The following is a 26,749-nucleotide window of genomic DNA, read 5'->3' as shown; positions in this document are numbered from 1 at the left end:
CTCCCTTCTTCTTCACTGACTCTGGTGTCTTCAGAATTGTGTCTCAAATTTTCTTTCTCCTGTCTCTCCCAGCTACTGCACAGCCTTTTTTTGCCTTCTCTTAAGTATGTTATTTAAGAGGTGCCACCAGCATCACTGATGGGCTCTGCTTTGGTCAGCTGACCAAAGTGTTGAATATATATGTTGAATATCAGGTCCTTTCCAACCTGATATTCTATAAATTGCAAGTTCAGCTCGGAGATGGTTGAAACTGGCTCTGTCCTACATAAGAACAGCTTCTGGTGTCTTCTCACAGAAGCCACTCCTGAGGGAAAAATGTCAGATGAGAGAAAATCTATCTTTCAGGCCTGACAGTAAACACAGCTATGTGAAATGTGAACAAACTCCTTTGTTCTATTATTAGACACATTAGGAGGTGAAGGGGTGCTGTTCTTTGGTTTGGTATTCTTTGTTTATCCTACAGTGTCTCTAATGTAAAGCAAAGGTAAGACAGCTCCGGTTTCCATCAGATTAGATTCCTTCAGATTTAGGAAGGAATATGTATGTGTATATATATATATATATATAGATACATATATATATATAGATACATATATATATTCTATATTAGAATTGGTATTTATTTCTAAAGGCATTTAAGTCCTCTTTCAGTCATTATTACTATTTTCATTAGGGGTATTTATTCATATAATTAAGAAAAATCAATAAAATAATAGCATGTCTGAATGTAAAGCAGGAAACAATGCAATCATATAAGACAGTGTCTCATGGCTTATCAGGAATATCAAAATTAGTGAGATGAATAATTCAGTATTAAATTTACATATAAATTACACTTGTAAACAACCATAATAGCAATAACTATAATTAATTGCATCAGTCATAAAATATATGATTATATGTTCAAATAAAATAAAGACTACACCTTTAAAACACACCCGGATAATTTTACACAAAAGAACAAACAAGACAAATTACTTTCAAAAATCTGGCAATGAGGAGAATGTGTATCTGTCTCACATACAACTAAGTATTCCTCCTAGTGTCATAAAATCTGTTTGTAAAGTATCAACAAAATAGATTGACTGTTCAAGGTTTGATCTACTATTTGCATATATATTGCTATACTGTAACACCTAGAATTTAACCATTTGTTTACGCACCCTTTATTTTGAAAATTAATTTTCTTAGTGGAATGATTTTTAGTGTTTCTAAGAAAATGCTGTAAGGTATTCTTTATAAATGTCTTTTTTTCATTAAAAAGTACAACAAAGATACTAGTAAATATACATAAATATATTTATATGCATATACAATTTGCATAAAAATTGTGAATTTTATGTTACGAAAATATTCCAAAGTGGAATCACTAGCTGCTCTGGCAATCTCATTCTAATATGCATTCGATATATAATGGATAAGGTCTAATCACTTCTTACAAGAAACTATGCATGATACCTGTTCTGTAGGCCAGAGATTGTTCCCTAGCCCTTTATTATTTAGCCACAGAGATGAGCCAGGAGATGGTGAAGATCACTTAGCACATCTCTGGTCAGCTTCAAATTTCCATAGTGCTTCAAGGCTGCATCCTGCCTGCCTATCGGGATGAAATCTCAGAGATTGAAATATCCATTCCTTGTTTCTTCTGTAAGGACAGATTAGTGTATGGTCAATGACAGAATTGTGATGTATTTCAAGAAATCTCAGCAAACAATCGAAGAATTGGACTGCCAGGGCATAATGGCTGTACCTGCCTTGGGTTAAGATGCAACTTGCAATTCCAATCAGGCTTTATGTGTCAGTCACACTGCATGCTGTACCTGCATTACTGCAGAAACAAAACAAGGAAAATACAAAGGCATTAGCAGACTTAGATAAAACTTCCATCCTAATATCAAATCTTTAATAAATGAGCAAAACATAAGAATTTCATTTCACTTAAGTTTACAACTTCTGAAGAAGCCCAAAGATTAGAATTTTAATAGAAAAGGAATAAAATAAGCTTCCCCTTTACTGTTCAAAGAGCATCTGAATGGTACACTTAGTCATATGCTTTAGTTCCAGGTAATCCTGTGAGGAGCAGGAAGCTGGCCTCAGTGGTCCGTACTGGGTCTTAGGTCCTTTCCAACCTGATATTCTATAAATTTATGATTCTATTTCTTGACATTATATGATGGACTCGGAGCTCTTAGAACTGACTTGCAAAAGTATTCTGAGATTCTGCTCTGAAGTGATAGGATAATGTTCTCTGACAGAACAAACACTTGAACCATAATAGAGCATAACAAGAGAGGTAGCACTCCCCACAAACTACATTAAAAAAAAAAAAAATTACTGGTATATACCTTCGGGATTTTTTGATGTTTGAGGTTTTATTTTCATATTTGAATGACAGTGATTTCAAACACTTTTGCTGCATAGGAATAGTTGGTTTGTTTTCAAGTACGTCCTGATCCAGGTTCACAAACAGCTACATTTAATGCTCTTGGTGTAGCTGTCAAAGTTCCAGGTATTTTCAGTGGAGTTGGCAGACTTTACTGTTGATGTGGACAGCCATGAAGATGGTCTGGTTAGAAGAGGAAAATTACTGAACAGAATGAAATATCTGCTGAGCAGTACTGGTGGGAATTGTCTGCCAGCCTGGGAGCTTTAGGCCTGGGAACTGGGGTTGGGAACCAGAAACATCTTGGAAAATCTTAGCCGGTGTCTTTGAAGCACAGCTGGGTACCTAGAAATCTTGGGGTACCCTTGGTAAGTGCAAAAGCCAAGAAACTGCAATGGCAATTTATGATCCGAAAAAGTGGAGACAGTGTGGTAAAATAAAATTGGTGAGATTCTGTAAAATAGGTCATGCAAAGATGCAGATGCTTGGGAGAATGTAGGAGAAAAAAATTGAAAGGTAGAAGAACATGAAAAAGTGCAAGAATCCCTGCAAGCAGAATTTCAGGAGTGGCAGGAAAGTACTGGGCTTCTCACAGAGACATATGCAACTGCAAGCACTTTGCTGAGAGCTGTTAAGCAGGAAGCTCAAGATGTTTTACAGTGGCTTAGAGCATTCAGAGCAACTGTGCCTCGAAACTCATAGTCCTGATAAAAGTCAGCTGTTTCAGGGTTTAGAAACTAGTGTCAGACCTCTGGCTTTAACACAGCCAGAGCAAGAACATATGTGCTCAGTCTCAGAGAGTGAGACCATTGAGAAGATACATATGCTGAAAGGAGGGTGATTCCAGGCCTTCTATCCCTGCCTCATGGATATGGTTCTGGCAACAGGCAACCCCTGTTTTGTTATGAGAATATAATGCAGACAGAACAGTGTCTTTGAACACTTTCTGTTACTCTATTTCTTTCTATAGTTCAAACTTCCACAACACAGTTCCTGGCTCATGCCTGAAATAAAGGCCCTTCCCTGCTACCCCAGGTCACAATGAGCATTAAAACCTACACTACACAGCAGCTAGTGGAGAAACAAAATATGGCAAAAAGACCAGTGGCAAGGGGCTACCAGGCGGGAGGTGGAACCGTTTTTCTTCATTAGAATAAGGCCAAACAAATATTTCTGGCTGTATGCCCTCTAATACTGGGGTCCCCTTTGGGACTCACAGAAAAAGGATATTGGTGGGGATTGTGTCAACAAGTTTCCAGTGACCCCAAATTAAGTAGTATTTTCCTAGAATTAGAGGGGTGTCAAGGTTTCCAAGCATGATTTTCACCTTGGGAATACTCATTACTGGCTGTTTATACAGTCCTGTTAGATACAGTAACCATCACATTAGATGCAACCTTAGAAATATTCCCTGTTTTTGTAGGAACTAGAGAACTTACTCCTTTTCCACAGGGAACTGTACTCTCCAGACATCCACATCGGTCTGCCTGACATACACAGATGGGAAGATCTAAAAGAAATTGATACATTTCTGGAGCAAGAGCTGGGAGCTACAAGAGATATCCTGAAGGGTCAAGGAAAGCAACAGTGAATTTAGGCAACTCAGCTCGACCTTGTATTTTTCAAGAATTTGGATATTAAAAGAGAATGAAGGCTTTACTAAATGATAAGTAGTTTTTAACATGTGTGAAAATGCTTGGAGGCATGGAGCTCACCTTGAACACTCTCTTAAAATTTAAAGTTCTTTAAGAGTTTGGGGACTTTGGCTCAGACCAACTGAAAAATATTCAGAGTATAAGTAATAATTTAAAAACTGATAAATGTTTCCATCTCTGTTATCAAATCCTAAAAATTAATAATTTCACCTGAAGTGATATATTGAATATTTTAGTGTACAGTTGGTTTCAAAAGGCTATTTTTATTAAAAATAGTTGTAACTAAATTCACTTTTTTTTTAAATAAATACAATTATGTTTAATTTTCTGCCCAAAAGAGAAGATAATTATAGCAAAAAAGGTTTTTTTTTCATGAGGAGGTTGATTGGAAGAGACTTCATAGTATTCTAATATGAATACACTTTATTTATTGCTGAAACATACAAGTTCATTTCGGAGTTGATAGATTTATTTGGTTTCCAACTGGTCCTTATTAATTATTTGTGCAAAGATATATATGGCATATGTACTGTAAAACCTGCTTATGGAAACCTAACTCGAGAAAAAAAAAGTTATTGATAATTTCGCAAGTATTTGAGGTCTTAGCCTGAATTGGCCAAAAAGGATTGTTTGAAAAAATGACATGTGACTGCTAAGATCACAGATTTAATGAAGAGTCTAATGCTTAGAGCATTCATATGCAATTTAAGAAAACCTGATTCAATTTATTAAGATGACCCAGGAGACTTAAAACTGTATTTGCTAGAGGATTTTCTTAAATACCAAGCTGTGAAGTGTCTGAGAAAGAGAAAAAAATTTTATGAGTTTTTTCACTTCTTGTTTTAAGACATCCTTTGATATATGGAACAATGGATTTGAAGCTTAACCCTCTGTTTTCAGATGACCTTTCAGTCTAAACCACAGGCTTTTGTTGCCACCTTTGTTATCTTCACCAACATTCAACACTTTATTGTTTAGAAGATCTATGCAAAGTTCAGGAACCAAAAAAGTAGACATTAAAACTTTCTAAATCTCCCCCTACTTCTAGGAAGTTTTCAGACAGTTTGATCAAATTGCACAGAAAAAGGGTTCATTCAGTGTCAGAGGGCTCAATTAATATTGTTGCCCATAAAAATAGTACTCATTTTGAGAAGATGTGTAATCTTAGTCCTTCATTTTCCTCAGCATTGTTAATAATGCTCAACAGAAACTATAACATTCCACTTGGTGTAAAACACTGTAACTTTTAGCAGGTAGGACAAGAAATGCATGTTGGAGTTAAATAAATTACTGGAGTTTAGTAGAAGAAGCCTTATGTTATGCAAAAAGATAATTTACTTACCGAGCCCTCATTTGTTCATATGACAACATTTATTCCTTTATTAATCTTCACTTTATTTTTGATAGAAAGATTAAAGAGGACAGTACAACTCTCCAAGCCCCCACTAACCTCCCATCTGTTAGAACCCCTAAGGGAGAGGTACACTGACTATTGAGTTTAGGTGGCTTGTGAGCCTGTAGAGAAATTAACTGTGGGAAAGGGAATAACATTTTAATGAGATGAACAGCTTGAAAGTATGATTTTCTTTCTTCTGTTTTCAGAGCATTAATCTTCATCATAATTTTGACAACAGTTTTACATAGTCCAGATTTGAGTATCCTTTCTGCTCTAGACACAAATATAATAATGTGTTTTATTGTTATTAGACATACCTTTTATCTTGAGCACTGTGGTACTTAGAATGTGTAAAAAAAATCGTTCATACATATCTGGGTTCATTCATATTTTACAAGTGAAATGACTGAGGTGAAACTGATTTGGCCCCTGAAATAGTGGCAAATTCATGTTAGGAACAAAAATGTAGCAGTATACCTAATCTTCCTTGCATGGATGTAGTACCATTATTTGGAATTCAGTAACTGGTACTCTAATTGTTCAGATCCAAGACCTGAAGAAATGCATGGCAGCCTGAACATAAGGAAAAAATAAACTGCTCCGTGACACCTTAGTGGCAGCCTGTGTCTGTTGTGAGTATATGTATCAGTGGGACTTGTTTAGTGAATGGAAATTACTTCTCAATAAAAACTTCATTATTTAGTTAAGGTATTTGTACAACTTCCTTGACAAATTTCTGACTCATCTGAACAGTGAAAATAGTTATGCATGATAATTTTAAGCAGTTAAGCTTCTGCCATTGTACTTCAGTAACGGATTTGGCTTTTTAACCCTATCTTAATCATTAGAAGGATCTGATTTTAATTATCTTTTTGTTTTCAAAGAAATTCCTCCTCCTATTACACTTGGAAATTACAATTGGTGAATATTAACCTCATCTACATGTTGTTTATTCTATGGGATGATATATCAATTTTAGCATAAGATCAATACACAGAATGGAGAACTATTTTGAAAAATTGCATCAATGTGCACAACAACATATTCAGTACTTTCTAAAGAAGATTTGAAAATGGTTAGTGTTTATAATCATTCTTATGTTACCTAAAAAATGGAAAAAAAAAATTAGGATAAAAAGGATTATGTAAAATTGAAATGGAGAAAGTTCTAAATAGATGATTTATGCATTATGTATCTTTCATCTGATTCTTTTCTTGATAATAGGAGACTTGATTTAGTAGCTGTGACATTTTCATCATAAAACTGAAACTGAAACTTAATTTAAAGGAAGCATTTCTAATTTAAAATCTTCTTTGTTCTGAAAATTTTATAGATTTACACTTGTGTCATGCAGTGTTTCATAAGAATTTTGCACCCATGCTTCAGAGAGCTTGCTGTGTCCATTAGAATGACACAGACAAGGAGAAAAGGGAAACAGATGGAGGCCTAGAGAAATAAAGGTGATGAAATGTTACATTACTTCATCAGAAGAATGTACTGATGCTCTTCTTTGGGGAATGATGTGTCAGAAAATGAGGAAGCAATAACAGAAGAACTAGTTTTGAAGAAGGACACTACAGTGCAGGCAAATTATTCCATTTGAAGGAGAGAGGGGACGAAACACACAGAGCTTGACAGTGGCAGCAGCAGCAGCAGACAAATAGACTAAAAGAGTGTGCAGGGTATTCAAGACAGAAAGAGAACTGTGGTGAAAAATCAGATACCAGGAAGGAATTAGGAATTAGTCATTCCACTGAGAAAATTGAAGACGGAATTAAGAAAGAGAAGTTACAGTGAAAAATACTCAGGGCAAGGATGTGGAAAGGGCTTTATCACAGATCTTGGAAGAGAAGAGTGCTGTGTCTGTGGATATTGCTATCTTTCATATGGGGGAAGACAAAAAATTGTCTTCTGGGGCTATAGGAAAAGGAGGCACATGTTGAAAAGCAGTGTAAAAATATGAAATGGAGAGGAAATGTTTGATGATCAGTAAAAAATAGAATATTAGGATTTAAGAATTGTGACAAAGTTGATTCTGTAGTTTTGATTTGGGGAAGTGAAGAAAAATGTGTTCAACATAAATTAACTAAAATTTAATGTGAAAGCTCAGGGACGTTTTATGAAAGTATCCTATTATTTTCTTAGCCTTGTGACCTTGATGCCAAATTCATCAGAACATTCATCTGTGATTTTTAACCCTTACTGATTCAGATAGTTTCAGTTAAGTATGCAAAAAAAATTTCCTTTTTATCTTTTAATATCAGGACCAAAATTCAGCTAAAAAAAATTACAGAATTCCTCTTTTTTTTTTGCTTCCACAGTTATCAATCAGTTTGGTATTCACATGTAGTAGCACCTGACAGTTCACACCTGCCACATACTGGTCCTGTCTGACTAGAGGACAGAAGTACTGACACCTGGGGGGAGGTGGGTCTGTCTGTAGCTGGTGATACTGTCAGCTGTAGGTTAAGCAGGATCTGCCCCCTCACATTTGGCTACATCTTATTCATGTAGTCAATGAAATTCAGTGTACGTAAGTGTGAAGTCCATCAGAAAAAGTCAGTACTCTGCAGTTCAGGAAGATTCACCTCACCTGGGTCCCCAAGTACCTGCAAATACAGGCAAGAGAAAAAAAAACTAGTGGCAAAAAGATATATATTTCTGATCATCAGGGAAAGAAAGAAGTCTGTTTGCCTTGATGGTTTGTGGGCTCTGTGCTGAGGCAGTTAGAGCCTTCCAGAAGAAATAAATCTCCTCAGTGAGCACCAAGTGGAGGGCAGGTTAGGAGAGATAGGGAGACAGTGGAAAAGGAGAGTGGCACAAGACAGGGCAAACATGAGAGAAACTGAGAGAATGCTGAGAAAAGCGTAGGTCAAAAAAAGCTGACTCAGAGATGACAGACAGAAAGCATAAAATAACATGTAGGAAATTACTGAAATAAGAGCACCTTCATAGTATTTTCTTAAAATAGGTTAATGTTAGCCCTCTGAGAAAAAAGATCCACATAAGTAAGAAACTTAATTTGTATGTCACTCAAAGTAAGATTTTTTTTTTCTTGCTATTGTTTCTTTTTTCTTCTTTTTTCCTTTTAATTTTTTTTTTCTCTTTAGGACATCAAGTCTGTAGTCTATAGGCTCAAATGCTTGAATTTTGGTGCTGTATTCAAATAGTCATTCTAATATGCTGGTGGTAAAGAGCTCCAGGAAAAAGACATGTATTAGCTATATATTGCTTGAAAGTTTAGTTGCAAGCCATAACTGATATTTGGAAGGGTGAATCATATCTGCTTTTCCATTAACTGTTCACTATATGTTGCTGATAACACAGTTACCTGACTAGGTTTGTCTCTGATTTGACTAGTACTTCTGTTCCTGTGCTAAGGAACTCTTCTTTCACTGCTGCCTCAGTAAAATTTGTACTGTAGTAGTAGTAGTTTCTCATTTTAATAGTGGCTCCTACAACAATAGAGCTGACATGCCTTTCCTATTGAGTGACACTTCAGCTGACCAATCCAAAGAAAATAATTTTAAGATACTAGTGATGAAAGCAGTAAAGAAAGAGAAGATTTTATTTTTAATGATACCAGCTTGAATAGCCATCCATGCAAAAGCAGAGACAGTTGTCTATATGATGTTGATCTTGTTTTCAAGAAGAAGGGAGAATGAATTAAAAATAAATGCCTTTCTCTTTTAACTCACTAACCACTTTCTCTAGGACAAGTCCATGTCTCATCTTGTTACCTGTTGAAAAGTTAAATTGCATGCAATTTAACTGCATGCCCAATTAGATAAGCAATTGTCAGTGGCTGCTGCGACAACCTCATCTTTTTGAAAAGGTAGAACTAAGAATCAATATAAGACAGAGATAAAACAGAAAAAAAGAAATTTGATTTAGCTATATATTTCTTTTATTTACAAGTTCATTCCTAGTTGATACCATTACAAAGCAGTATTTCAAAATGACATTAAAATCATAGTGTGAGAAGATATTTTTTAAAATGACTTAAAACTACATATAAGTTACAGACCATTTTCCTTGAGAACTCTTGTGATAAATGTATGGCAACTGAGTGGAAAACATTCCTTTTCCTGCTGTGATTGCACATTTGTACTCTTGAGCACAGGCAAATGTATTTGCAATTTCTTCCTGACAGCTTGATTAACCTTGAAAAGTTGCAAAATAAAAAACAACAAAAAAAAAGAATTTTCATAGTTAACTTTCCAAATATACTTGAGAAAAACTACAAACCTAATAGCTTATAAATAGTGCTAGTAGCTTCATTGGGTTTCTATATTCTTCCTGTTACATAATGTATACGGTTTCATTTTATAAAATTAATAATGTCAAAATAAGAGAGAGGTTCAGAGAAATACACAGAATTTGTATTTTGGTCTTTTTACTTGGTGTACTTGTCAAGGTGGTTGTGGAAGGGGCTATGTGGGGGGTTTAGGTACTTCTGTAAGGAGAGACTGGGGCTTCTCTGTGATGATTCCAGCTTGCTCCAGCCAAGTGGAATGGACCCACTGTGGGGCATAGCTGAGCCCCTCACTGAGGATGGTGACACCTCAGGGAAAATGTGTTTAACAAAGAACAAAGTTCTGCCTGAGAGAGAGAAGGAAGCAAAGAAAGTGTGGGAAACAACCTTCCAAGCACTAAGATGAGATAAGAAGGAGGGGGAGGAGGTACTCCAGGTGATGGTACAGAGACTCCTCTGGAGCCCACAGAGAAAATCATGGTGGAACATATAGATATTTCCAGAAGAATCTACAGTCTATGGAGGATCCATTTGGATGGGGCAAAGTATGAGTGGGAAGGAGTGTTAGACAGGAACTGGTACAGACTGACCACAACCCTCCACTTCTCCCCTGCCTTGTGCCACTCAGCAGAGTGGGGAGGAGGTAGAGGAGTCAGAAATGAGGAAGAAAAGCTGAGTCTAGGAGGAAGGGGTGATGTGAGGGAAGGTGTTTTAATATGTTTCTCAGTACCCAAATCTACTTTAATTGGTTTAGGGGGAAAAAAATTCCCAAGCTGAGTCTATTTTACTTGTGATGATACTTGGCAAGTGATCTCACATGAGATTTTTCATCTTATTTTCCTGTCCTTTTGAGGAGTAGACTAAGAGAGAGTGTAGAAGGCATCTGTGTTGATGTCTGGCAGCTGGCCAGGGTCAGCCTACCACTGCCATGAATCAAAGTGTCCTCACTACCTCCTGGTGCATGCTATTCATCTGGAGAAAAATATATTCAGTAGAAGTTTTATTTAATGCTGATCTTAGCATTTATTCTTATCGTGTTTAACTGAGGCACAGTAATAGAATGCATAGACTGAACAATAAATTATGTCACTAAACACTTAAACCAGTAATTGAAATATTTAATATCTTAAATATCTGTATCTCCAGGGATTTTTATTTTGATAATGCATAAGTGGTATGTATTGTTGTGCCAGAATTAAAAAGAACTGTATCAAAGAACACCATAATCTAAATATAAAAGGAAGATGAAGGGGAAAGATTAGACAATATCAAAAAACCAAGACATTGTAGTGAATTGTTCAAATCAATGCAAGCAATAATAATTCTGCTCCTTCTGTGGTTAATTGGTAGGTTAGCTTAATTAAATCAATGTATACAAAATGGGAAAGACCAAGCAGATTCTTATTAAACTGGAGTATAAATAAGTATTTAGATGTAATCAAAATTATTTGGAGAAAGATGAAAAATATCAATATTCAGAGCAGAAGATAAGACTTAAGATACTAGTTCTGACTTCCACTACAAAGACAACAAATGTTTTATTGAATAGTTACAAATAATATTTGAAAAGGAAATCCTAGAATATGTGTCAGTTCTAGAATTTTCAGCACATTTTGCCATCTGCAAACAAGTTTATTCCATGACCAATTTAATTTCTCCTCTCTGAATTGTAATGTTGTCCATGACTAGAATTTTGTATTTAAGATACTTAATAGAGGGCTTTGATCTTTTTTTTTTTGCACATGAACAGCTGAAAAGTGTTGATATTTTTTCTTACATTAGAAAAGTCACGTGTAAAGTAGGATTTCATTGTAATTGTCTGCATAGACCAAAGTAAACTAGGCCCTAAATGATGCAAGTATCCCCTCTGTTTCCTCCCGTACCCCAGACTACCATGTGTATATAAATTAATTTTCTGTTTATATATAAATTGAACCATATTATTGAATTAAGCCTGTTCAGCTTTCTCTGTTGGAAAACAATGACACTGCACCAAAACAAAACTCAGTCAGTCTTCTATATCCTATCTAATCCAACTGATTTTAAGAGGAAATATTCAGAAAAGTGCTATATTACTGCATTCAGGGTTGCGGGAGTAATTGTTAGAGAAACATCTACAGTTTTCATTGGCCTCAGCACAGCAGACAGAATTACTTCAGCCCACCTCCTACTTCATAGTGCTATGGATGTTACATTGTTGTCTGCAGTTACTGATGGTGTTATCACCTAACAAGCCCATGTAGCAGATGTTCCCTATGTTTTTTGACAATTAAGTTGTAGTCTGGGTATTTATGGACTGAATTTATACTGTGAACCGTTAACTCAATGTTACCCAAGGCACACTTGAGAGAAGTAATTGTGATGCACTATAATTATATAAACAGAGATACTTGAAGGTATTTAAGCACTTTACTGCTGTTATCTCCTAATTCCAATGAAATTAGCAGCAATAAAAGAATAGGGTGCCAAGTTTCTTTTTTAGTGCAATCTGATTAGTAACAGCAAAAAAAAAAAAAAGAGAAAAAATTTTAAAAGTCAACCATGAAAGTATTATAATAAATATACCCATTAGAAAACCAAAAACCAAAACTAAACCCCAATATTTCACTAGTTGAAAACTTTGCAGGGTTCACATTGAAATCTGTGACATGAGCTAAGAAAAAAATTTATTCCAAGTCAAACTTTGAAACTAGTGAAAGGTCAGGGCAGTATCTCTTAATATAGGTTTGCCCTGTCTATAATTTTTGACACTTAGTTGAGACATCTAAAGGGGAATCGTAGAATTGTAGAATGGTTTGGGTTGGAAGGGACCTTAAAATCATCTACGTACAACACTCCTGCCGTGGGCAGGGGCACCTTCCAAGAGATCAGGTTATTAAAGCTCCATGCAATCTGGCCTTCAACACTTCCAGGGATGGGGCATCCACAGCTTCTCTGGGCAACCTGTTCCTGTGCCTCACAAATGCCTCTGTAAAAAAATTCTTTCTTTCAGCTAATCGAAATCTCTCTTCCTTCAGTGTTAACCCACTACCTTTTGTTCTGTTACTACAGGCCCAAGTAAAAGTCTCTCTATTATAAGCCCCCTTTAAGAATTGAAAGACTTCACCAAGATCTCCCCAGAACATTTTCTTCTCCAAGTTAAGCAACCCCAACTCTCTCAGCCTTTCTTCACAGTAGTGGTATTCTAGACCTCTGACCATTTCTGTGCCCTCCCCTAGGTCTGCTCCAAGACATCCATGTCTTTCTTGTGCTGGAGACACCAGAGCTGAATGTAGTGCTGCAGGTGGAGTCTCACCAGAGGACAGAGGAAGATTCCAGGTTCTGTGTGGATATAGACACTCCAGCAAACCCAGTCCATGACAGTATAGCTTCCATAGGAGACAAAGAATGATTTAAAAACTTCACTTCTCTAAGTCCTTGATGATTTATGCACAAATGTTCCAGTCTTAATTCCATGGCAAATTTCTCTTTTTCTCTTACCCAGGCAACAGAAATTTTCTTGAAGACCAAGGAACAATCGTCTGTAGGTTATCCTGGCTGTTGGAGTCACACTATTAATGTGACAGCAACTGACTAAGATTCTATTTTTCTAATTCTATTGTGGGTCTACTGCTTACATTAAGCTATTGCTATACAGAAAATTGACTTGAAACTTAATTTTCTTAAGTCATTTAAATGCAAGACTGAATTACTGTCATGTCCTTTATCATTTTTGAAAAGCAAGACTTTCAGGCATCTGCATTTTTATGCTTTGACATCAGGATTTGGATGAAATATGCCTACCTTCACACTAAGAGTTTTCACAGAGCTTCCATCTCCATAAGAAATTAATTTATGACTCACGTTTGCTGCATCATGTATTTTCTGTTGTTTTCTTAGTGTGATGGCTTTTGTGAGCTCTTTCTGAACACACTGTGCTTCCCAGCATGAAGTACAAAGTCTACATATGTGACCTTGGAATACGGATTCTCCTGCGTCATTGGAGAGGTATGCAGATGGACACTGCAGTACTGTTACTGCTACTTATCACAGAGACTTTTTATTTATCACTTGCTGCTACTTTTCAAATTAAAACACCAAGAGTGTGCAGAAATTCTGAATGGATATATAATTAGAAGCAGTAAGGATGAATGGAGTATTCTGTTCATCTAATTAAACTTTCCATTCGTTTGCCTCTGAAATGATCCCCATAGCTTTCCTATTGACTCATTTGGAACAAATTATGCCCTAGATAAGTGAAGGCTACTGATAGCATGGAACTGTAATATATGACAAACTAAGTAGAACTTTCCATCCATTAGTTCAGAAGTCTTTGAAGTACAAAATAATGAACCATTGCGCTAGGTTCTTCATATGCCTGCAAGTGAATAATATTCCTTAATGTAGGTAGATATGCTTGCAATAAATGAATCATCCTTCATTATTTTATCAATAATAACAAATATCTATTGATTAGCAGAAAGCTGTCTTTGTGAATTTCATTGTCAAATGACAAGTCAAATCAAGTTCTATGAAAGAGGACAAAAGCTAAAAATCGACATATTTCTCCAGCTGCCAGAAGTTCCTGTGAAATAAAGGAGGCTAAAGAGAGGGTGAGAAGTTAGAGACATCAAATACTAACCCTTAGCCTTTGCTTCAAATGTATTTCTTCCAGTAATCTAAACACCTGTTCAATTCAACACAAGTATAAATTCAACACAATGCTCTCAGGCACACAGGGTCTGATTCTTAGAATGTCCTGTGCAGGGTCAGAAGGTGGGCTGAATGATCCTGCTGGCTCCCTTCCAACTCAGTGTGTTCCATGAGCCCATGATTCTATAAATCCCACAGCATGGAATAGAGTTTTATCAGTGGTTTTAACCATGTTACATGACAAGATATAAATCATTTAGTAGTTGACTTTCTGGATGCATAAGAATATCATACTTAAATTACTCTATTTTTTGCATTACAGATTACTACTAAGGAATAAACAATGTACTGTGAAAGAAAATAGTCCATTCACAAGGCATATTTCTGGGTATTTCAGACAAGGCCAGCTATTAGACACCTATGGTGATCAGCTAATTGCAGAAAGGCAATCTTTTATGTAAAAAATCCCCAAAATTAATGTGACTAAAAAGCTACATTTTACTCATAACTTCACGTCAAACTTCCTAAAAAAATCCAGTAAGGCAGATGTGCCAGCTGCAACAATACAGTCAACTAACATAATGGAAAGATAAAATATAGATTTATCTTTTTTTCTGAATAAAATGGAAAGCACTAACTTTATGCTCCAATATAGTTCTTTCCAGTACAAAAATCTTATCTGTCTTCTATTAAATATGTCTCCAGAAAACAATTTTATCCCTGATTGTGATGTTACTAGCTGTGGAACAAGTCTGAATATAAGGAACAGAATGATTTGCAGCTGCTAAAATGAATTTATTAAACCCTCTTTTCTATTTCCGTCATGGTTTTGTTGCTGCCAGCACTTTCCCTGATGTGATGCTTAGCAGTGACAATACCAATTGGCACATATGCAGATATAAATGTGTGCTTGAGAGACAGGCAGGAATTGAATAGAGCAAGTAGTGGCATTTGGTATAGCCAGGATTATTGAGATCTGTTTGTGAGTGGAAAACTTAAAGACTAAAATCTTGTGGAAAATATCAGATAAAATTACTGGGTTTATTAATTTCAGGTAGAAAATGAATTTTCCTCTATATTTGCCTTAAATATGTTGATCTTTCTTATTATAGTTTTATATTTATCAAATCCCCTGAGTAGGACTGAATTTTTTTCTTTTATTTTCTTTTTAGAAAGTGCCTATTTAAAAGGTCACAAATAAAGCACCCACAATCATCATTCAACAGCTGATGTTCAGACATTTTTCTCAACACTATGCACCATTTTTTTAGCAAGAAAGAAGAAGTAAGACTATCTTTTCTGAAGTCTGTGTACACATGCTATGTTTCAAATGCAATAAGTCTGACTACACCATATATCACCTAGTGGTGTCTAGATTTTACCATATCAGTTATTCTCAAGTAAGTTTTCACATTGCAATACAGCTGTGAGAAATCAAGAGGGTAAAGAAAGGAATAGCCTGGGGAGTCTAAGGGATATAGATAAAGGATGTTCCTACAGAAGTGTTATGGCCATGCATATTAGGACGCTGCCCTGGAATTTAGATGGATCTGGAAATTGCTAATTCAGTCATTATATTGGTTTAAATGAATTTAGTAGTTAAAATGGATTAAAAATAATGTAAAAATCAGAGAAAAGAGAAAACAATTTTAAAAAGGAAGAAGAATGAGAATGTGCAGTAGTTATCAAAAGTTAATATACACATTTAAAAAAACTCAAGTAAGATATGAGAAAGATTTGAATTTTTTTTTCTCATACAACTATATATTTAAAAGAAAGTCATATAAATTCAGGGAAACCTCCTGTCGCAAATGTTCTTATGTTAAATTAAATGAAATAACACTCAATTCATGTTATATAATAATAATTGTAATACCCATGCTCTAAAGTAATAATTAGTCCATAGGTTTTAAAACAGATTTCATAAACCTTCTAATTGTTTTCTCTGGTATGACTTCTAGAAACTGAACACATACTTCTGAGAGATAAATATCCTTCTTATTTCCAAAGACATTCTAAGAACTATGGCACTTCAGAAAAAAATTTTCTTGAATTCTAAAACAAAGATAGTTTTACAAAAACAATTAAGGCAGATATTAACCGGAACAACACTGTTTTTCTGGCAATGTGTACCAATCATGTTTAGGGGAGAGGGAATGGAAATCAAAGGTGTATAAGCAAAAGGCTCGGGGGTTTTTTGTTCAATTTTTTTTTGCTTTATTTTCTTTCAGGGTTTTGGTGAAGGGGGGCATTGTGGGTTTTTTTGCTGTTTTTTTTTTTTTTTTTACACAAACAAAAGCACACTAATACCTCATTTCTTATTCATAAAAATCTGTAGAGTTTGTTTCATATGTTATCTTCAAACCATTCTTTTTTTTTTTGCTAATCATTTAAAGTGTATTTCATTATTTTAATGAAACATTTAACATTTCAGGGTATATAAACAAATATGTATCTGTTTACATTTGTATTTTAAAATTTCAAATAAATAAAAAAGCCTCTTGAAAATATTCATGGTTTTGAGACTTTCTTTTTTACATCAGCCATTACTCTGTCAATCAAAATATGCCCATGTAGCCTTTCTCTCAAAAACTTTGGTGGATTTGTGCTTTTTTGCCCTGATTCTGAGCTATGAAGTCCTTTATTCACTGTATTTTTCCATTTTTATTTCTTGGCTTTCATCAGGACTTTAGGTAGTCAGACATTAAAATGTTTTTTTATTCTAATTAGAACATTCACAATAGTTTATTACCTTTGACAAAGAAAGAATTTAACTCATTATACAGGCATCTTGGGGAGCAGATGGAAATGTAGTGGGAACGACCATGCATAAAACTTAGATTCCAAAATTCTAAAGAAGACCAACAGAACTGCACTTAAAAGAAAAGAAAAAAGGGAAACCATGACAAAATTTTTCAATAAATTTTAAAAAAAGTAAAAGAAAAAAGGAGAAGAGGACGCGAGGAATTTGCTATGCACTCTTTTTCTTAGGATGCTTGCACGAGAGGAAAATATTTACAGGGCTATATTGCATGTTCTCTACTTCCAGTCAATCACATAGAAACTTGTCAAGTCAAGGAATGAAAATAGACATAGATATCATCTATGCTTCTTGTTAGAAGATAGATGTCTAATATTCTAATATTGAAATGAAGGAACAAAATTCAGTAAAAAGAGAAATCTGTTTATCAGTAATCTATGTTGCCGTATGTCTTCAAGTGTGCTAATGTTCTTCCATGTTATTCTGCCCAAATTTTCTTCTCATGTATGATAGGAGTTTTTAATCATGAAGAACCTCTGAAGGACTAAAGTGAATCTTGTTTATTTATAATAAATTCAGGATTATGTACTTACTATTGCTTCTTAATCCTGTTTTTTCCATTCAGCATCTCTTCAATGGACATATAAATGTGTTTCATTTTAATTGCAGTCATTATGTCCCTAAATAATTCATGACTGAAAAAGAATGAAGAATATATTCTCATAAATTCTATTGTATTTAAGTTTATGCGTTTTTATTTATTTATTTTTACTCCATTTTTGTAACCATTATATGTTCTGGTGTGTCTTGCTTGACTACCTCATAATAATTCTGGATTGTCCCTCTGGGACATTGCAACTGTATTTCAAACATAAAACACTCAAAACGTATTCTGGCTGAACATTCACTGCTTTGTGCTCTTTAGTTTACACAACACCCTCCCCATTGTCACCAACTATCAGATAACTAATCATAGTCAATAAATAAATATTAAAAAGCAAGTATCAAGTGGAAAATTACTTGCAGGTGACAAGACAGATTATGTGAAGTTGTATTATACAGCACAACTGAATTTGTTTGTTATTTTTTAACAGCTGGAACACTGAGGGAGTTTGTGCACAGCCCTGAGAGAGGCACAGAGGTGTTGCAGTCATGCTCTATTTATAATATTGCAGCTAATGGGAACTAAGCCAAAGGCATGACCCAAATGATGACCAAAAGCTGAACTTTGCTTGACTGACTTGAGAAAATATATTATTTTTCATGCCACCACCTATGCTAATGAAGTAAAAACTGTGCATGCTTTATGTGTATGACAAAAGTGTCTCAAACTCCACGTAATAATGAAATAGTATTAAATTAAACTTTATCTTTTACCCAACCCTCAAAGAAAACAATATTAATATATCCTAGGGGAGGGATATGAAGAAGGGAGAAGACTCTGCTTTTGTATCCTGGGATGGTTGATGATGTGTAGCCATCTCCTCCCTCACAGTGATACCTTACCATCAGGTAAGCTTTATTCCACAGTAACACTGTTTCTTATGCTTTCTGATATCAGTGTATTTATCACAAATTTCTGAACTTTATCCTGTCACAACAATCACCTTTAACATGCAACCCACACTATTTCTGTAAATGGGATTGTGGTTGTGACCAGACTTACAGTGTAACCACGCTTTTTGTGCATCTGGCACCTTACCAGACTTATAGTGCCAAATTATTTACTCTACGGTTTTACTTGTGAAGGTCTCCTGGGGACTCGATCAGACAGATACTGTAGTGACTAAGAAAGTTCAAAGCCTAACCCCCCCTGGGCCCGCTACCTCTGCTGATAACCCAGAAAGCAAGGGGGTTGCCTTTTCTTAAATTTTTACGAGATGCTAACTTTCCTTTCTCATTTGTTGGAGGGTTGGTATTTTCACTGTTTCTGTGCCTGCTCATGTCCTTCCCACTTCCTTTTGAACCCTTTACCACTTTCAACTCCAGCTGAGCATTGGTTTTCCTAATTACCCCTGTGAATGCTTAAGTCTTGCATTTAAACTCCTCAGTAATCTGCCCACCTCAGTAACCTATACTCCTCAGTAATTTGTCCCTTTTCCACCTCCAATCCATTTCCTTTTTGCCTTTAGACTGAGTCAGACATTTTGAGCTGGGCCAAGCTGAACTTTCCTATTACTGCTTGTTTTCTTGCAGCTGAGAATGGGCTGCTCTTGTGCATTAAGGACATTGTCCCTGAAGCCTTCTTGAAGGAATAGGCTGCTCAGTGAAGTGGTGGGATCACCATCCCTGGAAATCACCAAAAGGCATGTGGATGCAGCTCATGGGGAAATGGTTTAGTGGTGAACAGAGTGGTGCTGGGTTAACTGTTGTACTTGATGATTTTAGAGGTTTATTCCAACCTTAACAGGCCTATGAGATCTCATGGGCTTCTTTGCCCTTCCTAGAAAGGGAGCTTTTCAGGTCCTAGTGAAACCAGTACCAATACTCTTGAAGCCCAGGGTCTTTGATCTGCCTTTTGCTGTCCTGAGGATGTTAAACTCTCTTTTGGTCACAGCAGCAAATTGACTAACACCTTCTTGGTCAGTTCTTCTTCCTTTGTGATTAGCACACTTGGTGATGCACCTCCTCTTTTTGGTCCATCCAGTTTCTGCATCACATATTTGTCTCCCAGACACTGGAATGCACCTGCCTTGTTTGTGCTCACCATGCTCTTCTCTCTATAAAATCTGTAGTTGTCAGTTTCCTGTAACAGTCACCTTCTGAGATGAAGAGGTTTCTTCTGTCTGTTAAAAAAAATATACCATCAGAGTTCAATTTCTTCCTGTCCCACTGAGACCTCTGATTACATTTGATCTATTCAAGATTTTCCTTAGCATTATTCTTGTTGAAAAGAGTAGCTACAGTACTGGACAAGCTTTGACAATCCATCTGCAGTGTCCTAGGTCCAAGAGATGTGGCAAACCTCTAAAGATAACAGGTTTTTTAAAAGGAGCCCAACACTACTTTTATCATTTCTTCCTTGTGTTTAAGTCAGACACAGCTGGACCAAATGCCTTCCTTAGCACAATTTACTCCTCTCTGAAAACACAGTGAAGGATAACACAGACCTCTTTTTGTTGACAGAAGTCACAAGACCTCTTTAGATCTGTGAGTGGTAAGGCAGAGAGGGGAAAGGTTGAGAGATATGAATGGAGGGGAAGAAATGTAAGGGTTGTTCATAATAATGTTCAAAATATCCCTTAGATGTAATTCTTTAGAAATAAATTTGAAGCCTTGTCTGATGTTATGTGCTGTAATTGCCAAAAACCTTGCATTTTGAGTGAGCCTGCCTATAAAGTTTCCTTGTACGGAGTTAAAACTTTGTTAGGTACCTTATATAACTGAAGCAGACTTTTAATCCTGTAATAACTTAGTACAAGTATTCGCTGACCAAGTTTTTACACCTTCAGGGAGATCAAGCTTAGATCTTGTTTAGAAAAGAATTTGCAAGGTATATCATTATAATGTATCAGTTTGTTGAAAAATCTTTAGTTAAGTTTGCAATGTTTCAACACAATTTTTTTTTTTTTTTATATTTCACAATTTAAATCTTATTTTAAAAGCTATGGCTATTCTTGTGAATTACATGATGGAAAGATGGAAATGCTGAGGTCTGAGTGTGTATATCCTATACCAGAACATACCATGAGCTCTCAACCACACAGGTTTGAGCCAGGAGGATAACCGAGTGTCCATTAAACCATATTTCTCCACAATCTTCACAAATATTCACAAATTGTATTTGGTAAAATTATTTCTTCCCCAGTTTTGGCAACAGACTCATACTTCCCATTCATGAAATGTAAGCACATTCACTTTACATCAAACTTCAAAGCTTTAGTAGAAGATAGACAAACACTCAAAATTCAGAGTACAAGCAGAATAAACAGGAGAAACGTGTCATCAATACTGAAGAATTTACTGAGTGAAAGAAAAGCTACTAGTCTATAAGCTTAAAGGGAATACACAGAAAAGTAATTAGTCCCTGCTAACCTGACTGACTCCTTCATACCAGATCCGCTGAGCAACTTAACCTTGGTTACATGAAGTGCAAAAAACACCTAACAGTTTTCTAAGTGCCAAAAAGTGCCAAAACCCCTTTTCTGCTAGAAAAAAAAAAAAAAATATATATATATATTCTTAAAAGACTGATTCTGATTCAGTCCAGTTACTTAAAAAATTAATTTAAAAATGCAATTATTAATTGCTATTATAGGCCATTGATAATTGTCTCTAGGTTGCTCAATGAGAATTTTTTGCAATCACCCTCTTTTTGTATACTTTTGGTATTAATTTTGCTGCTGTTACTGTTTGTTTTCTTATCTTATAGCTGGTTCCAGCAAATTGTTCTTATTTTAACCTTTTCACCTTTTTGTGCCTCCAATTCTCAACTCCATCCCCGGAGTGAGAAAGGGGAGGAAAAGGAGGGGGAGAGAGCTAGTGGCACCTCATTTGGGAGAGTCTCAGGGAGGAGGGGGCATTAAACTGGGGAGTGTCATTCCTGAACCACGACACATCAGAGTCTTGAACAAGGGAATTTATAAATTAATATGAAAACTTCAAACCCTCAGGCACAGTTCACTAATAATTCGTTTGAATCCCATGTCTAAACTGGTCATTCACTATTTTTTGTTTGTTTGTTTGTTGGGGCTTTTTTTTCTTCTAAATTTGCAGGTACATTCTATCGGATTTTCCTTTCACCTTTCAGTAGTCATGAATCTTCTATGACACCTTATTACCGCAGGCCTGGTTCCTACGGTATATCACCGTGTCCCGCAGCCATAGGGAGGAGGAGGAGGAGAAGATCCAGCAGGCAGGAATTGTGCAGCAAGATTGATTTATTTAATTATTTTACAAACTCTTTTATAGACTTTTTTCTTCATAGTCTAATTGGACAAAGGACCAGCCACCCCTTGGGGGCGATTGGCCAAAATCCTAAAACATCCATTATCAAAATATTTTCTACTATACCATAAACAAGACTTTCCAAGGTTGCAGGTGGCTTGGTTGTTTACATTCCCTGCTACCTCTTCTGTGAGAGAGAAAAGTCTCTCACGGACTTAGAAAAATAACAAGAAGATCCTCACTAACAGCATTTTTGTACCTACAACACCTATTCAAAATCATATGAATATATAAGTGCATATATGTGGACACACACACAAATCATATATATATCCTTTGTCAGCGTTATAAGTAATTGAAAAATCATATTTTATCTCTTCAGAAAGAGATAGTAGCAAGTAGATTACAGCAAATTGGCTATTTGTTCTTCACATATTGCTTATAGTCCTTCCATTTTACAATACACATTTTACTAGCTGGAGATGGAATTGTATTCTGTAGGAAATTTTACTGGAGCATAAACAGACACACTTACTCATACCCTCACACAGCTCTTAATAAAGGTACATATGTTACATCTTGGGGAAGTCATATATTAGCAATCATTTCTCTAAATGTTCCATTTGATTTTACTCTCAGAGAAGCAAATTTCAACTTCTCTTATAGTTAAGACTGAAGAGAATATTAAAAAACCTAAAAAACCAACCACAAAACAAATAAGAAATTTAAAAGTTTCTTTTTAGAATTATATCATTAGTAGTCAAAGAAATCAGAAGGAACACTTTCTAGTCATACTGATCATGAAAAACGTAAATATTAATTAAAAAATATAGATGAGAGCATGCAGTTTATATAAAGGTCAGTATATTTTTTCATTTTAGAAAGGGATTTAAAATTTTTAGTTGGCTAAACATTTGAAAGAATTTTGAGACCATATAAGTTTAAAGTGGAAATAAAGCAATTTGAAACTCTAAAGCTGTTCGATTAATAGCGCTTTAATACTGAATAATAATCTTTCAGTCTGCCTAATGGAAAAAAAAACCTGCATAGTTATGTCTGATAGGCTCTCTGAAACTATTCCTTACCAAAACACTAGTGACTAAGTGGAGTGTAGAATCTATAACCACTTGGTGCTTCTTGTGTTTGGACATAGACTATAGAAGTATCATACTTGTAACTGTCAACATTTTGATATTCTTTTTACTCTTAAAAAACCCCTATGTGTTTTGTTATATCACAAGTCTTAAAATTTTCTTCCACTTAGAGAAGACTGGTAAAAAGGAAGTGTGTGAAAGTGTTTGTTTTTTTTAGTTCAGAAAATTTCAATATCCATGTGATTATTGCAAACACAATTTATTTTTTTAACATACTACAGATGTATGTAATTAAAAAATAGATATTTTTTAAAATTGTGCACTGGTGTAACTTACAGACAGCTTTTATCTAGACACTGTAATGTATACATCTATATATAGATTATTCCTACCTCTATAATGTATATATGTAATTACTACAGCTATAATAATAATACATTATATCCCCTAAGTTCAGTCTTCTCCAGTGCTCAGTCATCCTCACAGTAGAAAACTCCAGGAAACACTTTTTTACTGTGCAGGATATCAAACTGTGGCACAGGTTGCCCAGAGATTTTGTGGAGTCTCCAACTTTGGAAATATTCAAAAGCCATCTGGACATGATCCTGGGCAACTGGCTCTAAGTGGCCCTGCTTGAGCAGTGGAGGCTTGGACCAGATGACATTCAGAGGTCCTTCCAGCCTCAACTCTTCTGTGATTCTGTGGTCCACGGTATAAATAGAAAGACTCGACATAAATAAGTGACCCAGAAGAAACAGGTTCTTTTCCTGTATAAATGCTTGCTTCTTTAACCAGATTTTTGTACAAACTTTTGACCCGTCTTCAGTGGGAATATTAGAACAATTAGTTTCTGAACTGAGCAGACCTGAAGGTTCTAACAGTTGATAGGAATTGCAGTTAATTTCAGCATAATCAGTACTCCACTGAGTCTTTTTTTTATCTAAAGAGTAGAGATATTATTAGATCAAAATGTGTTTTTCTTATTTAATAAAAGGCATTTAGCCATGGAAAGACATTTCACTCCTTGCATATTTATTTTTTCATAGATTTGGAAAACATACAAAATTTAGACTCAGACAGGAATTTTCCCAGTAAAAAAACATACGAAGTGAGAGGAAAAGATTTGTTTTCTACTGAACTGTACTTGAGTTCTTATTCATTATCTTTTTTTTTTATCTCATCACCTTGTGTGATCTTTATTTCAAATTTGTGAAAATCACCAGCTTAAAGTTTACGGGTAGTTTCACACAAATGCACACACAGAGCATCACACTCCCCAGTAGCTGGCACCTTGTCCTACTTGCTGGGTGGTCCAATGTGATGTTCATACACAGAGGCTCAAAATAGGAAGGGCATTAATATAAAAGACAGTTAGAAATAGGATTTAGTAAGAGGATTTAGTAAGAATGTAGGACAGTCACAGTAGCATTCAGCGTGACAAGTATAATGACCACCTTCTACTAATATGCAATCTGTGCCTTTTATCCCCCTTTTTCCAAACTTGTTCTTTCTGGGTTGGTGTTGATCCCTCCAACATTCCATAAAAATTGCTGTATAATCTCCAGAATCTCTGCTCTATTCCAAAATAGTTTTTCCCTCCAGCCCACAGTAAGTCATATGTCCCTTAAAGCAGCACCTCCCCTAGTTTCCTTGCATTTACCCACTGACAAAATCTTTGAATGTCATACAGTGACTTTCAGCTGCACATTTATAGAAGGACTATAGAGATGAAAGATGAAATTCAATTGTTGTAATTGGAAAATGATGTTGTGACATTCATGCTCTCTGACAGTCCTTTAAAAAAACCTAGACTTTAGAATGTGCATTTTAAAATTGCAAGACCAAGGTTACTACCATGTAGAGCAAGTATCATTTTTTTAAGCACCACTACTATTTTTTTCAGGAGCATATTTTACTGAAAGCAGAGGCCTGCAACAGCCCCAAAGTAGCAATGCAGTAATCAGAACATAATTTTGGCTTGCCTTGAACCCAGATAGAAGTATATTATGATAGTGTTAACAATACTGTATAGTATGTACACTGTATAACCACAATATATAAATAGTTTGTAACATCATTAAGTCAAGGTTAGGAACAATCTATAAATATTTTACTTTCGTTTGTGACCAGCAAAACAGAAAAGATCTATGTAGCTCCACGTAGCAAAAGGTAACTATATTTTTACATATTGGTGAGAAAAAACAGTTGTATTAGAAAAATGAATGAAACAAATCCAAACCAAAAATCCTCTTGAAACATTTGTTGAAATCCTTGTGACAAATTTGCTTTCAAAAAGGGACTTTAACCATAAAACATAATAACAGAATTTAGATATAAAGAGATATTGAGATGGGGATGCAGAAAATTCTTAGACATGTCTAAGCTAGTGAGATATGATTTCTCTCTTAAGATTGTTGAAATACTACACCAAAAACTTCTGGGATGAATATTTTAAAAATTGTGTTCCTACTTTTTCTTTGTTTATTTTCTAAATTTTGCATATTAAAACTGAATGAGGTTTATAGGTATGATTAGAAGATTGCTATCTAATACATTTGTTACTGTTGTTTCAAATAGCATTTAAGGAGTGTAAGAACGTGTCATATTGCTGACAATTTTGAGTTTGCAGTTAACATTAAGCTTTTAAGATGAAATAACAAATTTTTACTTGGAAAGATGTATTACTCAGGTCTCTTTTTCTTAAGAAAATATAAACACTGAAAATTACTTTAAAAAAAAGTCCTTATGTCTTTCAGTAATCTAAAAAAATACATAAACTCAGACTACTGAAAATTAAAGAAGGTAGAGTAGTGCAGGCAGAAAGTTCAGAAGAGGACTGTAAGTCAAAAATAACTGCAAAAACTGTTGATTTTATCAAAATTATGCCATGTTTTGTCTCTTGACAATCTGTATCAAAGCATTTTTAAGCTGAATAAAAAACATGCTCCTAAGTATTTGTATGCATAAGAACCTACCTAGTTGATAGAGGAAAAAAAAAGAAGTACTTACCATGTTCATCACTTTATTTGCTAGTTCTTGCAGCATCACTAGGATTTACCAGAACAAACTATCAACTAGAGAGTAGAGAAGAAACACAATTAATGAGCAGATGTGTCACCAAGGCAAGTTGCCACACTCAGAGTTCTGGCCCAAAGGTATAAATAAATCTACTCTTCATCAAAGAAAGCTACTCAATAGGTCATTTTTATGCAAGGCCTAGGGAAACTGAGAATGCTACCATTTCTGAAGGCTGTATGGGCTTAACTATGATTGAAAGTGACAACCAACTTTCCCTCTCAGCTGTGTGCTGAGATGACCTTACTGCAGCATGCCTGTATACTCACATATTTACACTGTTAACATTGCTTTGCAGAGATTGTTAGTGATAATCAGACTGTAGTCTTTCATACTAGAAATATAGCTAAATATGCTGTGTTCCTCAATTGTTAATATTGTTTCTGTTTAACACAAGAGATCCTGAGAAAAAAAAGTGGTCTCTATTTTTATTTGTGCCATTTCCATTTGTTTCTGACAAAATATGCCTTTGGTAATAGAAAATTAATATTAATAAAAAAAATGTTGTAGTGGCAGTTATTCTAAGAAGACTGAGGGCTTGAAAGAGCAAAAAGATTCAGTATGCCTTAATTATAAATTTTGATTTTTAAAAAAAATCTGAAGCACCATTT

At 35.2% G+C, this 26,749-nt stretch overlaps 2 long non-coding RNA genes across 4 annotated transcripts in view; one reads left to right on the top strand and one right to left on the bottom strand.

Annotated features, from left to right (window-relative positions):
* The window catches only part of LOC121671795, a 32,146-nt gene extending 15,336 nt beyond the window's left edge, over positions 1 to 16,810 (top strand). For all 3 annotated transcript variants that reach the window (XR_006018624.1, XR_006018620.1, XR_006018623.1), the window contains exon 4: positions 12,908 to 16,810. This is a non-coding gene — a long non-coding RNA (uncharacterized LOC121671795). The remainder of the gene's footprint in view (positions 1 to 12,907) is intronic.
* On the bottom strand, positions 1,317 to 26,306 carry LOC121671811. Its single transcript, XR_006018627.1, has 3 exons — positions 26,073 to 26,306; positions 17,676 to 17,777; positions 1,317 to 1,828 (listed from the first exon to the last, which is right to left on the bottom strand). It is a non-coding gene; the product is annotated as an uncharacterized LOC121671811 (long non-coding RNA).
* Positions 26,307 to 26,749: the final 443 nt, after the last annotated feature.

The sequence above is a fragment of the Corvus kubaryi genome, unplaced genomic scaffold (assembly GCF_017639235.1).
Source record: "Corvus kubaryi isolate FWS band 111438036 unplaced genomic scaffold, C.kubaryi_AGA036_p1.0 133, whole genome shotgun sequence".
Classification (NCBI taxonomy): Eukaryota; Metazoa; Chordata; class Aves; order Passeriformes; family Corvidae; genus Corvus; species Corvus kubaryi.
This window is presented reverse-complemented; position numbering and strand designations above follow the sequence as displayed.